Source organism: Phyllobates terribilis, unplaced genomic scaffold, assembly GCF_046119375.1.
Source record: "Phyllobates terribilis strain yellow unplaced genomic scaffold, ASM4611937v1 Scaffold_5__5_contigs__length_657084704, whole genome shotgun sequence".
Lineage (NCBI taxonomy): Eukaryota > Metazoa > Chordata > Amphibia > Anura > Dendrobatidae > Phyllobates > Phyllobates terribilis.
The window spans coordinates 610,025,007-610,039,160 of record NW_027362765.1 but is presented as its reverse complement, the minus strand read 5'-3'; the positions used below and the strand labels follow the sequence as shown (position 1 = coordinate 610,039,160).

Sequence of the window (14,154 nt, the reverse complement as noted above, 5' to 3'; positions counted from 1 at the left end):
AAAATGGCAAGGTGAGCTATGGTGTGCTGCATCACATTAGATATAGAAAAAAAATGATTTTTTTACTCTGCATGAGCTGTGCATACATCTGAATTTCACCACCACAAAGTGAGAAGGTGAGATATGGCTTGCTGCTTCACGTTAGTAAGAGAAAAAAATAGATTTTTAAAGGTTTACTCATGCATGGAGCACAATAGAAGCAGTGCACAACAGACTTCTATGAAATGTGCCCTGCTGTCTTTGTATGGACCTCACTAATGGCACAAGAAAAAAAAAGCAGACCAGGAGTATCCTCTCTGATTTCTTATAGTCACAAAATGGCACTAAAAGAACATGGCCGCTCTTTATATAGATAGGAACATGTGATTTCAGCAGCCAATGGCACCAGTCCTTGTGTCTCTAGATTGTGGATGCTTCCTGCGCCCTGATTGGCTAGCCGCAATTTTCCCACATAACCTTAGGGAAAAAAAAATTACATTCATGCTGCTATTCTGAGCTCCTCTGAGCTCTCACCAGCCCCTCCTCTCATCAAACACGTCCTCCCCGCTCATCGAACACCACTACTACCATAGCCAAAGTGTCACGCAAGGTGTGGGAAAGACTAAGTGCAACACAAAGGGAAGAGGGGAAGGGAGCCCAGACTCTAGGGAAAGGGGGGGAGTGGAGACCTCCTAGGCTTATCTGATATTACCCTGTGTCCCCCACCGTCCCCATATTGGTTCTTCACCAATCGTCGTACAGAAACCTATCCCTGTGTTTCCCTAGCACTTAGCCATGGATAAGGAAGGGGGGAGGATGAGAGCTAGTTGATCCCCACTAACAGCTAAAGACAACAGGGTAGACAGACACGGGGAAAGATAGCTTGAGCCGACTTTAGAGAGATAACACATATGTCCTCTTAGCACCAGAGAGGAAGTAAACAGACTGCACTTGCTCCAAGCTTTCACAAGGAAACATGTGAATATCACCGGCACCGCCCTGTAGCAATGTGAAACTATTCAAACACCCAGCGAAGGGTGTCAATTAGAGCAGGAGGGAGGTAGCCACTGGGACCTAGTGTGAAACATCTAAGAAGGTGTCTGTAATGCCAAACGAAGAGATCTTCTGCAACGAACTGCAGGGCGACTGTCTGTCACATCTGACACACCCGTGACACAAAGTAATAAAAATTCTTTAGTGGCAACGCAATCATTTCCTGTACTTTTACCGAATTTTACAGATTTTAAGAAAAAATGCTTGTGTTTCCGAACACGAATCCGAATGTGCAGTATTCATGCCGAATTTGAAATTGGCGATAGTTTTTCGAACATATTCGCTTATCTCTAGTCATCGCCGCTCACCATCTTGGTGGAGTCCTCAAAGTTTTGGAGGACGGCACAGATGTCAGACATCCATTCCCACTCTCCAGCTGTTATGTGCGGAGGCTGACCTGAATACAGATGAGCGTGTTGAAGCTGGTACTCAACAACTGCCCTCTGCTGCTCACAAATCCTTCCCAACATTGAGTTATAAACATTGAGTTATAAAGTGTGGTGACATTGCACACCAGTTGGTGAGCTGGAAGCTCCAAACGCCGCTGAAGCACGGCGAGGGCGGCGGAAGCTGTAGGTGACTTTCTGAGATGGGCACACACGTGGCCTACTTTCACAAGCAGCTCAGGCAGATCCGGGTAGGTTTTGAGAAACCGCTGAATCACTAGGTTGAGCACATGTGCCAGGCATGGTACGTGTGCAAGTTTACCAAGCTTCAGAGTCGCCATCAGGTTCTGGTCATTGTCACACACGACCATGCCTAGCTGTAGTTTCAGCGGTGACATCCACAGATCTGCCTGCTCTGTTACAGCTGTCAACAACTCTGCAGCGGTGTGCGGTTTGTCACCTAAGCATATTAACTTCAGCACAGCCTGTTGCCACTTGGCCGAGGGAGTACTGCAGTGCTTCTAGCTTCTGACTGATGTCATTTTGGAGACTGAGGCTGAAGAGGAGGAGGTGCAGGAGCTGTAGAATGTGGTGGCATCCCTGATTAATCCAGGGTCCGCAATCCTCAGTGTCAGGAGGACGTGTTCCGTCCCAGGATCCGACTGGGTCCCGGCTTCCACTATATTAACCTATTGTGCCATCAGTGCGATGTACCGTCCCTGGTCACAAGCACTTGTCCACGTGTCCGTGGTTAGGTGGACCTTCCCAGTAACTGTGTTGTTGAGGGCACGGGTAATGTTCTGGGACACGTGCTTGTGTAAGGCTGGGACGGCACTCCAGGAAAAAGAGTGGCGGCTGGGGACCGAGTACCGACAGCTGCTATTAGGTTGCGGAAAGATTCCATCTCCAGGAGCCTAAAAGGCAACATTTCAAGTGCAATCATTAGAGAAATGTGGCAGTTTAGTGTTGTGGACTGTGGGTGGTTGGTTGCGTATTTGCGCTTGCATTCAAAGGATGGGGTAGGGACAACTGAACGATGCACTATGACAAGGAGATGGACGTGGTTGCTGAAGGTGGTGGTTGCAAGTGTGCAATGACAGGTGCAGGGCAGGAGGCATCTTCGTCTGCGCCATGGACAGGGGATTGGCGTGCACGCACAACAGCTGAACCGGCAGTGGTGTCACCCGCAGACACTGTTTTTGGATCCTAGCGTTCGGCCCAACTAGTCGGGTGATTTGCTGTCATGTGACTGAGCATGCTGGTGGTGGTCAGGCTGGTAGTTTTGCTGCCCCTGCTGATTCTGGCATGGCAGATGTTGCAAATGGCCTTTTTTGGGTTAACTGGACAGTCTTTGAAAAAAAGCCAGACTCTGGAAAACTCAACAGTTGGACTGGCAACTTCCCTCGTGTTGGAGTTCCGGGGAACAGCTGCCCGCCTTGTTCCTGTGGCCACCCCACTGCTTGTTCCTGCCTGTTGTAGTGCTACACCTCCCTCCCCCTCTGTGCTGCTATCTTTGCTATGCATGTCACCTTGCCAGGATGGGTCAGTGACTTCATCGTCTAATACCTCGTCTTCCAGGTGCGCATCCTGGGCCTCCTCCTGACTTGCTGGCATTTGTGTCTCATCATTATCATCATCCACCTCTTGCGATAGTAATTTCACTTTCTCACTGTCGCCTTTGTGTGACCATGGCTGCTCAAATATTTGGGCATCGCCACATGCGATCTCCTCTTGCCCCGCATGAAGCGGGCTGGGCGAGAGGCTGAATCTATAAATGGAAAAGTGAAGAGCTCTTCGGAGTGTCCAAGTGTGGGATCACTTGTCTCTGGGCACTAGTCATTGTGGGAGGAAGGAGGATCAGGGTGAGGAATATGTGGCCCAGACTCATGGCTACTGAGACTGGACCGTGTGGAAGACAGGGTGGTGATGGTGGCAAACTGACTGGAAGCATTATCTGCTATCCAACCAACAACCTTTTCACACTGCTCTGACTTCAATAGTGGTGTTCCGCGGCCCCCTATAAAGTGGGACAGGTAGGGTGACATGATGTGGGTGCTTGTTGTGCTCCTTCAGCAGGCACAATTTCAGCTTGCCCACGGCCTCGGCCTCTGCGTTCACCGTCACGTCCACTTCCCTGTCCCTTGCCACTCGCCTTGCCCATTTTAAATGGAGTATAATGTTTGGCACACTCCCAAAAATGTCACGATTAGTACCACAGTAATATAGGATCACGTCTGATGACCACGATTTTAGGCAGTGGCCTTGTAGTATGGCATTGGTCAGCGACCAAGTGTGAATAGGTTGAACAACACACAACTGGAAGACTTTAAATGGAGGATAATATTTGGTATGGTCCCAAAAATGTCAGGATTAGTACCGCAGTACTATAAAGGATCACATCTGATGACCACAGTTTTAGGCATTGGCCTTGTAGTATGGTATTGGTCAGTGACCAAGTGTAAATAGGTTGAACAACACACAACTGGCACAGTTTAAATGGAGTATAATATTTGGCACGGTCCCAAAAATGTCAGGATTATTGCAATCTTATAGATTTCTGAACGCAGTCCACAGTAAAAAAAGCAGCCATAGAGTGTCCAGGAACCTTCCCACAGACTTTTCTTAGCCAGGGCTGCTTCTCGGCAGGGTTGAATGGGCCTACCAGAGAACCGGAGACTCCTCCGGTGGGCCCTGGCTTCTCCTTCAGGAGAGTTCATTGTGCAAACCTTGCAGGTCGTGATAATGATAAAGGCCACCATCTCCTTAGCTTGCTGCTGGTACTTTTCTGTGGGAATCAGCTTGGCTCCTATCAGCCTGTAATATTTCCAGTGAACTATGGCACGACACTATGGTGTTAGCAGTGCCACCAGTACCAGTAGCGAAGCCATGCACAAGTTCCTTGTCAGGAATTTTATTTAGTAGACTGAGTGGCTGCCCAAATACATTAGTTTCTCACAAAGGTGCTGAAGATACTGAGTGGCAGTAGGTGCAAGTTTCTCCAGCATGTTAGATATCAGAGGGAGAACAGAGAGGACAGCACTGTGGCTCAGTGGTTAACTTAGCACTGAAGCCTTGCAGCGCAGGGGTCCTGGGTTCAAATCCCACCAAGGACATCTGTAAGAATTTTGTATGTTCTCCCTGTGTTTGCGTGGGTTTTCCCCTCAGTAAAAAAGCAGCCATAGAGTGTCCAGGAATCTTCACAAAGGCTTTTCTTAGTCAGGGCTGCTTCTCAGCAGGGTTGGACCGGTCCACCAGAGAATCCTCCGGTGGGCCCTGGCTTCTCTTTCAGGAGAGTTCAATCATAGCGCAAACTTTACAGCTGCTATGGGGCTCTTGAGTGGGGTAGAAAAGTGGGCCCTCAGAATCAAATCCTCTGGTGGGTCCAATGCTCTTCAGTCTGACACTGCTTCTTGGTGAGAGTTGTATTTCATCACAGCCATATTCAGGGGAAACCATGTCTACTCCGGCTGTCATTTCTCCCAGGAAGTCCTCTAATGCAGCTTGTTGCATAAGCAATGGCAACTTGCCCAACATCAGCTCACACTTCTCGGTGGTGCTTCGACACACAAAGATATTTCTTTGCGCCTTGAATTTCACGACTACAGACTTGGGCAATGGCCTGATCTGCAATGCGGTTTGAGAAATAACATACATAAGCACGTCCAATCCACAGTAAAAAAACAGCCATATAGTGTCTAGGAACTTTCACACAGACTCTTTTTACCCAGGGCTGCTTTTCGGAGAGAGTTGTATTGCACCACAGCCATATTCTTTATGTCGGATGAAAGGACTGGCATACAGGGAACCGCATCTACTCTGGCTGTCATTTTCTCCACCACCAGGTTCCGGCCATTGTCACACACGACCATGCTTGGCTGTATGTTCAGCGGTGAGAGCCACAGATCTGCCACTGCGTTACAGCCTTCAACAACTCTGCAGCAGTGTGCGGTTTGTCTCCTAAGCATTAAGCATATTATCTTCAGCACAGCCTGTTGCCGCTTGGCCAAGGCAGTGCTGCAGTGCTTCCAGCTTGTAACTGATGTGGTCATTTCGGAGATGGAGGCCGAACCGGAGGAAGAGGAGGTGCAGGAGCTGAACATTGTGAGTACATTGAGGTTACATTGGTGAGTCTGGTTTTTATACTAAAGAAAGATCCTACTGTGTTTTTATTTATTTATTTATTTTTTCACGTCTCTTCAAATGTGTATTGGTGTGCGTCCTAATTTTTGGCAGCCCTTGAAATTGCTGCATATGCAATAACAGTATAGAAGACCCACTCCTTAATAATGGGAAGGACAATTCAAATAGATTCTATAATCTAGAATATTAACTGTCTTATTGTAAATTCTTTTATGGGTAAGGTATCGCAGTATGGATAGCGTATTACACCGATCCAGCCAGGTATTATTGCCTTATACTGCATGCTGCTAGGTGGTATCATCAGCTCAAGATGAATGTTCATTCTGGTCATATCTTCCACAGTCCATAACTTTTTTTTTTATTATTTCTTTGGCCTTATATACAATGGAGTGTAATATTTGACACGCTCACAAAATTTCTGTATTATGACGGTAGTCATATGAGATCACGTCTGATGGCCACGGTTTCAGGCAGTCACTTAATAGTATAGTATTTATCAGCGACCAAGTGTCATTTGGTTCAACAAAACTCAGCTGGCTGACTTTAAATTCAGTGGAATATTTGGCATGCTCCACAAAATTTGTGTATTATTACGGCAGTCATATGTGATCACGTCTGATGGCCACGGTTTCAGGCAGTCACCTAATAGTATGGTATTTGTCAGCGACCAAGTGTCAATTGGTTCAAAAAAAACACAGCTGGCTGACTTTAAATTCAGTGGAATATTTGGCACGCTCCACAAAATATCTGCATTATTACGGCAGTCATATGGGATCACGTCTGATCATTGAAAAAAGTTTCTCTGCTTCCACAATACAGTCATGCAAATAAAATGAAAAAAATATGGCTGTATTCTGCTAACAAGCAAATGGAACAGTAAAATGGTATACTCTGGATTGCTTTTTAAGCAAATAATCAGGATTAAGATAACAAAAAAATTAGCCTTGGCCCCTGATATCTGGGGCTATGTCTACGGATAGCTGTAACAGCAGCAGCAGACAGAACGTGCAATGGACCCTGTTGTGCTGTATATACTGCCACAAACCCTGCCTGCCTGCCTAACTCCTGCTATCACCTTCACCACTGAATATATGCAGCTGGATTAGTCCTCAGAAGGACTGTTAGTTCAGATGGATATATATCTTGCTGTAGAATACCTATATCTAACCATTACACCACCAATTCTGTCCCTAGCTCAGCAGCATCTCTCCCTACTCTGCCTGTTTCTGGGTTAGACTGTGACGAGCTTTGCGGCACCAGGTCTTATATAGACCTGATGACGCTGTGCGGGCAGCCAATCACTGTAATGCCACAACCAACATAGCTACGGCATTACAGTGCATGGCAGACAATCCCTGCATGTTCATTGGCTTTCTAAAGAGCGCCAAACATGCAGGGCAGGGACCGGAGCACCCGCCGAGCAACCCCAGAAATACTCACCGAGAGCTGAGCATGTCGAGCACAGTGATGCTCAGGCAAGTACCGAGTAGTGGCGAGCAGGCTCACTCATCACTTGTTGTTATCTGTCAACTCATGTTCCATTGATTCTGTGCTACATTTATAGCGTGCTTTTATAATGCATATGTTATGGTGATAAACTTACACATGAATATTTTAAGTCAAAATAGCTGATGAACCCTCATGTTAGTGCAATACAGCAGAGTACAAGACTCGAAGCAATGCTGATAAATTGCGTTTTTTGTTAAATGTTCTGTAAAATATTGTGTCAACGCATCATGCACATAGTATATCTGTGTGTGGGAAGCATTACTGTGATACAAAAGTCTGTGGCTACCTATCATGGAGCCTACAATAGACATTTTCCTCCCTAGAAATGATGATTTTAGAGGGTAATTCCTCCATAACACAGAATGTGATGGTGCATGCCACAATTTTCTATACACACTTTTGTACGTAATTGACAACATTCCAATGTACAAAAAGGCCCCATGCATCACTCTAAGTGCCTAATTATATCCGTATAACACAGAACGATGTTTTAAAAGGGGGAACCTCCTAATAGTTTTGGGTAGTGTCTTGAAAACTATATTAAAAAAAAATCCCTGTATTTACTACTTGTCCATAGAATTCTAAAACTTTTGAAAATACCATAACATTCCCCCATCTGCAGTCATAGATAATAATTTTCTTAAAAAAACAAAACAAAATAAAAACAAAACAAACCAAAAAATAAAAACACAACCACATCCACCAATTTGTTAGGGACAAAAAAAAAACATCACAGCTTAAAGACCTTTAATCTATTAGTAATTGGTAACATAACACAGAAATATTTATATATATATATACAGTATATAACTCTGCACCCCATCTTGACCGAAAAAAACAGAAATGTAGTTCCACAAAGTCAACTATCACTGCAGCCTTCCACCAGTCAGGCTTTTATGGTAGAGTGGCCCGAAGGAAGCCTTTCCTCAGTGCAAGACATATGAAAGCTCACATAGTGTTTGCTCAAAAAACACATGAAGGACTCCCAGACTATGAGAAAAAAGATTCTCTGGTCTGATGAGACGAAGATAGAACTTTTTGGTGATAAGCGGTATGTGTGGAGAAAACCAGGCACTGCTCATCACCTGCCCAATACAATCCCAACAGTGAAATATGGTGGTGGCAGCATCATGCTATGGGGGTGTTCATCAGCTGCAGGGATAGGACGACTGGTTGCAATTGAAGGAAACATGAATGCGGCTAAGTACAGAGATATCCTGGATGAAAACCTCTTCCAAAATGCTCTGGACCTCAGACATGGCCGAAGACCTTCCAACAAGACAATGACCCTAAGCACACAGCTAAAATAACAAAAGATTGGCTTTAGAACAACTCTTTGACCATTCTTGACTGCCCCAGCCAGAGCCCTGACCTAAACCCCATTGAGCATCTCTGGAGAGACCTGAAAATGGCTGTCCACCAACGTTCACCATCCAACCTGACAGAACTGGAGAGGATCTGCAAGGAAGAATGGCAGAGGATCCCCAAATCCAGGTGTGCAAAACTTGTGGCATCATTCCCAAGACGACTCATGGCTGTACTAGCTCAAAAGAGTGCTTCTACTCAATACTGAGCAAAGGGTCTGAATACTTATGACCATGTGATATTTCAGTTTTTCTTTTTTAATAAATTTGCAAAAATTTCTACATTTCTGATTTTTTCAGTCAAGATGGGGTGCAGAGTGTACTTTAATGAGAAAAAAATGAACTTTTTAGAATTTACCAAATAGCTGCAATGAAACAAAGAGTGAAAAATTTAAATAGTCTGAATACTTTCCGTTCCCACTGTATATATATATATATATATATATATATATATATATATATATATATATATATATATATTATTTGGCTGTAACCTACAAATCCAAAAGGTATTAGTATCTTAACAGACAAATATCTCATTAATTGTGAACAGATGAAGAAATAAATTGTTGTAATGTAGATGCTCACATTTTTTGCGACAGGTCCATTAATACAATAATAGCATTGACATTGCAGTTGGCTACATGTATTTCACTTACTGACAAGTGCATTGCTATATTCCGAGATTTACATGGATATCTACAGGACATACTTCAGCTAGAAAACCACCCCTCTGTACAGTTCCTATAGTTGGCCACTTAAGTTTCTCAGAATGTACAAGAACATAATATCATATATTGTCTATCTGCAGTTGTCTATCTAAGGCCACGGCCCCACTATCAGTATTTAGCCAGTATTCGGTCAGTATTTTTTCTCAGGAGTGGGAACCAAAACCAGGAGTGGATGATAAATGCAGAATTGTTTCTATTATACCTTTTCTCTGATTGTTCCTCAACTGATTTTATCTCCCACTCCTAAGAAAAAATACTGACCGAATACTGACCAAATACTGATAGTGGGGCTGTGGCCTTGCGCAAAAGAACAGATTAAAAGCCAGAGTTAATTAGATTAGTCTTCCTAGTACCAGTTTTAACCCCATCGTTCTATTTTCCCAAAGACCCCCATCCATGTACCTGAGTGTTCTGCAGACCCAGTCTGACTGAGCCACTCTGAAAAACTTGCTACTGGGAGCAGGGCTATTTTTAGGGTTGGATTTGCTGACTCTGACCTTGGTGATGAGGTGGAGCAGCTTGCAGAAAGGGGGGGGGTGAACTCATCTATGCTTCTTAGACAAGCCTGTTAGGGGCCAGGAGGCCCTTAAATCACACTTATTTTCTACAGACAATAAATGTCATGTTAACTTTTATCTTCAAGTTAAGAAACAGTACTGTTATCTAGACAGACCATGTAACCCCCTGGAACTTATCTGACCTACTATTGCGCACTTCACTTTTTACACAAGGGCGCACTTATTCCTCCTGTCTATGGTCATTAAACTGCAGGGATCTTGTGCGCAGGCAAGTCACTGTCACTCTGGTCACAAAACTAATTAGGATACAGTTCAGGTACACAGGAGTAGCAGCAGAGGCAGCGGCTCTGAACTACAAAGTGGGTCTCCATTTCTTTTAAACTTCTCAATAAAGGCCCTGCTTGCACACGCTGTCTTACTTGCACACGCTGACAAGGGCTGTGGCTGCCCTTGTCAGCACGTGCGCACCGCAGCAGCTTCCCTTGTCAGCGCGTGCACGCTGCAGCAGCAGCCCTTGAGCGCGCGCACACAGGGCCTTTACTCAGAAGTTTGAAAAGGCCACCGCGGCGCGTACATGGCTCAGCCTCTTCCTGTCTGATGCTGGCCAGTACCAGCTTCAGAACATTGAGCACTACTCACCAATCCCAGGGATTCACTCCTCTGCATGTCTGAAGCTGGACCCGCTTTAGTTCTTCATCCTCCACCCATCTCAGAGATCTGGGTGAGTCCCAAGAGGGAACCTTTTTTTATGTATACACAGCACTCACAGTATCACCTGTATAATGTATATAGACTGCTGTATATACATTATATAGATGATACTGTGACTGCTGTGTATAGTCGCAGTATCACCTATGTAACATGTATACACAGCAGTTGCAGTATCACCTATATAATGTATACACAGCAGTCGCGGTATCACCTATATAATATATATAGACTGCTGTATATACTATATATGCAGTACAGACCAAAAGTTTGGACACACCTTCTCATTTAAAGATTTATCTGTATTTTCATGACTATGAAAATTGTACATTCACACTGAAGGCATCAAAACTATGAATTAACACATGTGGAATTATATACTTAACAAAAAGTGTGAAACAAGTGAAAATATGTCTTATATTCTAGGTTCTTCAAAGTAGCCACCTTTTGCTTTGATGACTGCTTTGCACACTCTTGGCATTCTCTTGATGAGCTTCAAGAGGTTGTCACCGGAAATGGTTTTCACTTCACAGGTGTGCCCTGTCAGGTTTAATAAGTGGGATTTCTTGTCTTATAAATGGGGTTGGAACCATCAGTTGTGTTGTGCAGAAGTCTGGTGGATACACAGCTGATAGTCCTACTGAATAGACTGTTAGAATTTGTATTATGGCAAGAAAAAAGCAACTAAGTAAAGAAAAATGAGTGGCCATCATTACTTTAAGAAATGAAGGTCAGTCAGTCCAAAAAATTGGGCAAACTTTGAAAGTGTCCCCAAGTGCAGTTGCAAAAACCATCAAGCGCTACAAAGAAACTGGCTCACATGAGGACCGCCCCAGGAAAAGAAGACCAAGATTCACCTCTGCTTTTGAGAATAAGTTTATCTGAGTCACCAGCCTCAGAAATCGCAGGTTAACAGCAGCTCAGATTAGAGACCAGGTCAATGCCACACAGAGTTCTAGCAGCAGACACATCTCTACAATAACTGTTAAGAGGAGACTTTGTGCAGCAGGCCTTCATGGTAAAATAGCTGCTAGGAAACCACTGCTAAGGACAGGCAACAAGCACAAGAGACTTGTTTGGGCTAAAGAACACAAGGAATGGGCATTAGACCAGTGGAAATCTGTGCTTTAGTCTGATGAGTCCAAATTTGAGATCTTTGGTTCCAACCACCGTGTCTTTGTGTGTCGCAGAAAAGGTGAACGGATGGACTCTACATGCCTGGTTCCCACCGTGAAGCATGGAGGAGGAGGTGTGATGGTGTGGGGGTGCTTTGCTGGTGACACTGTTGGGGATTTGTTCAAAATTGAAGTCATACTGAACCAGCATGGCTACCACAGCATCTTGCAGCGGCATGCTATTCCATCCGGTTTGCGTTTAGTTGGACCATCATTTATTTTTCAACAGGACAAAGACTGCAAACACACCTCCAGGCTGTGTAAGGGCTATTTGACCAAGAAGGAGAGTGATGGGGTGCTCCGCCAGATGACCTGGCCTCCACAGTCACCAGACCTGAACCCAGTCGAGATGGTTTGGGGTGAGCTGGACTGCAGAGTGAAGGCAAAAGGGCCAACAAGTGCTAAGCATCTCTGGGAACTCCTTCAAGATTGTTGGAAGACCATTTCCGGTGACTACCTCTTGAACCTCATCAAGAGAATGCCAAGAGTGTGCAAAGCAGTCATCAAAGAAAAAGGTGGCTACTTTGAAGAACCTAGAATATAAGACATATTTTTAGTTGTTTCACACTTTTTTGTTAACTATATAATTCCACATATGTTAATTCATAGTTTTGATGCCTTCAGTGTGAATGTACAATTTTCATAGTCATGAAAATACAGAAAAATCTTTAAATGAGAAGGTGTGTCCAAACTTTTGGTCTGTACTGTATGTGATACTGTGACTACTGTGTATATGGTATGTGATACTGCGATTATACACAGCAGTCGCAGTATCACCTATATAAGGTATAATATACAGTAGTCTTTATAAATTATATAGGTGATATTGCGACTGCTGTGTACAGTCATGGCCAAAAGTATTGAGAATGAGACAAATAGTAATTTTTCCAAAGTTTACTGCTTCATTTTTTGTAATGGCAATTTGCATATACTCCTGAATGTCAAAGAGTGATCAGCTTAACAGCAATTACTGTACTTGCAAAGTCAATATTTGCCCAGAAAATGAACTTTAACCCCCAAAACACATTTCAACATCATTGCAGTCCTGCCTTAAAAGGAGCAGCTAACATCGTTTTAGTGATTGATCCATTAACACAGGTGTGGGTGTTGATGAGGACAGGGCTGGCGATCAATCAGTCATGATTAAGCAAGAATGACATCACTGGACACTTTAAAAGGAGGCTGGTTCTTAATATCATTGTTTCTCTTCAGTTAACCATGGTTATCTCTAAAGAAACACGTGCAGCCATCATTGCACTGCACAAAAATGGCCTAACAGGGAAGAGTATCGCAGCTACAAAGATTGCACCTCAGTCAACAATCTATCGCATCATCAAGAACTTCAAGGAGAGAGCTTCCATTGTTGTCAAAAAGGCTCCAGGGCGCCCAAGAAAGACCAGCAAGCGCCAGGACCGTATCTTAAAACTGTTTCAGCTGTGGGATCGGACTGCCAGCAGTGCCGAGCTTGCTCAGGAATGGCAGCAGGCTGGTGTGAGTGCTTCTGCACGCACTGTGAGGCGGAGACTCTTTGAGCAAGGGATGGTTTCAAGGAGGGCAGCAAAGAAGCCACTTCTCTCCAGAAAAAACATCAGGGACTGACTGATATTCTGCAAAAGGTACAGGGAGTGGACTGCTGAGGACTGGGACAAAGTCATTTTCTCTGATGAATCCCCTTTTCGATTGTTTGAGACATCTGGAAAACAGCTTATCCGGAGAAGAAGAGGTGAGCGCTACCACCAGTCTTGTCTCATGCCAACTGTAAAGCATCCTGAAACCATTCATGTGTGGGGTTGCTTCTCAGCCAAGGGAATCGGCTCACTCACAGTCTTGCCTAAAAACACAGCCATGAATAAAGAATGGTACCAGAATGTCCTCCAAGAGCAACTTCTCCCAACCGTCCAAGAGCAGTTTGGCGCCCAACAATGCCTTTTCCAGCATGATGGAGCACCTTGCCATAAAGCAAAGGTGATAACTAAATGGCTCATGGAACAAAACATAGAGATTTTGGGCCCATGGCCTGGAAACTCCCCAGATCTTAATCCCATTGAGAACTTGTGGTCAATCATCAAGAGAATCAACAAACTTAAACACATAACATTAAAAGTTACAGTGGGAAACCACAAGATGGCAGCACAAGCCCATAATACTGAAAGCAAGAGAAAGGAAGTAAAGTTTGTAGTGAAGCAGGGAACTTAAGTCATGGGGAGAAACCTAGTTTCTAATATAGTAAACTGACATACAGGACAATCCGTTGTCCCTGCATAGAAGTATAAACTAAACAATCAAAAAGGATCATACATTACCTATTACTGGGCAGTGCTACCAGCCCCTACGCACGTTTTGGCGTAAGGAGCTGGTAGCACTGCCCAGTAATAGGTAATGTATGATCCTTTTTGATGGGTTTGTGCTGCCATCTTGTGGTTTCCCACTGTAAGTTTTAATGTTAAGTGTTTAAGTTTATTGATTCTTTGTATTTAATAAAATATTCTACTTTTTATATCTTGGTTCTTAAGTACTTTATTTTTATATGAATTGAGTTTTTCTGGTACTGAACCTTTTTTCCATGGTCGTTTTTATGATACCCAGTGATA

The 14,154-nt window shown here is 44.1% G+C and overlaps 1 protein-coding gene across 1 annotated transcript in view; it reads right to left on the bottom strand.

Annotated features, from left to right (window-relative positions):
- The window catches only part of LOC141273744 (dual specificity phosphatase 29-like), a 105,578-nt gene extending 95,943 nt beyond the window's left edge, over positions 1-9,635 (bottom strand). The window contains exon 1 of the mRNA XM_073686070.1: positions 9,565-9,635. The gene's annotated coding sequence lies outside the window, so the exon portion shown is untranslated. The remainder of the gene's footprint in view (positions 1-9,564) is intronic.
- Positions 9,636-14,154: the final 4,519 nt, after the last annotated feature.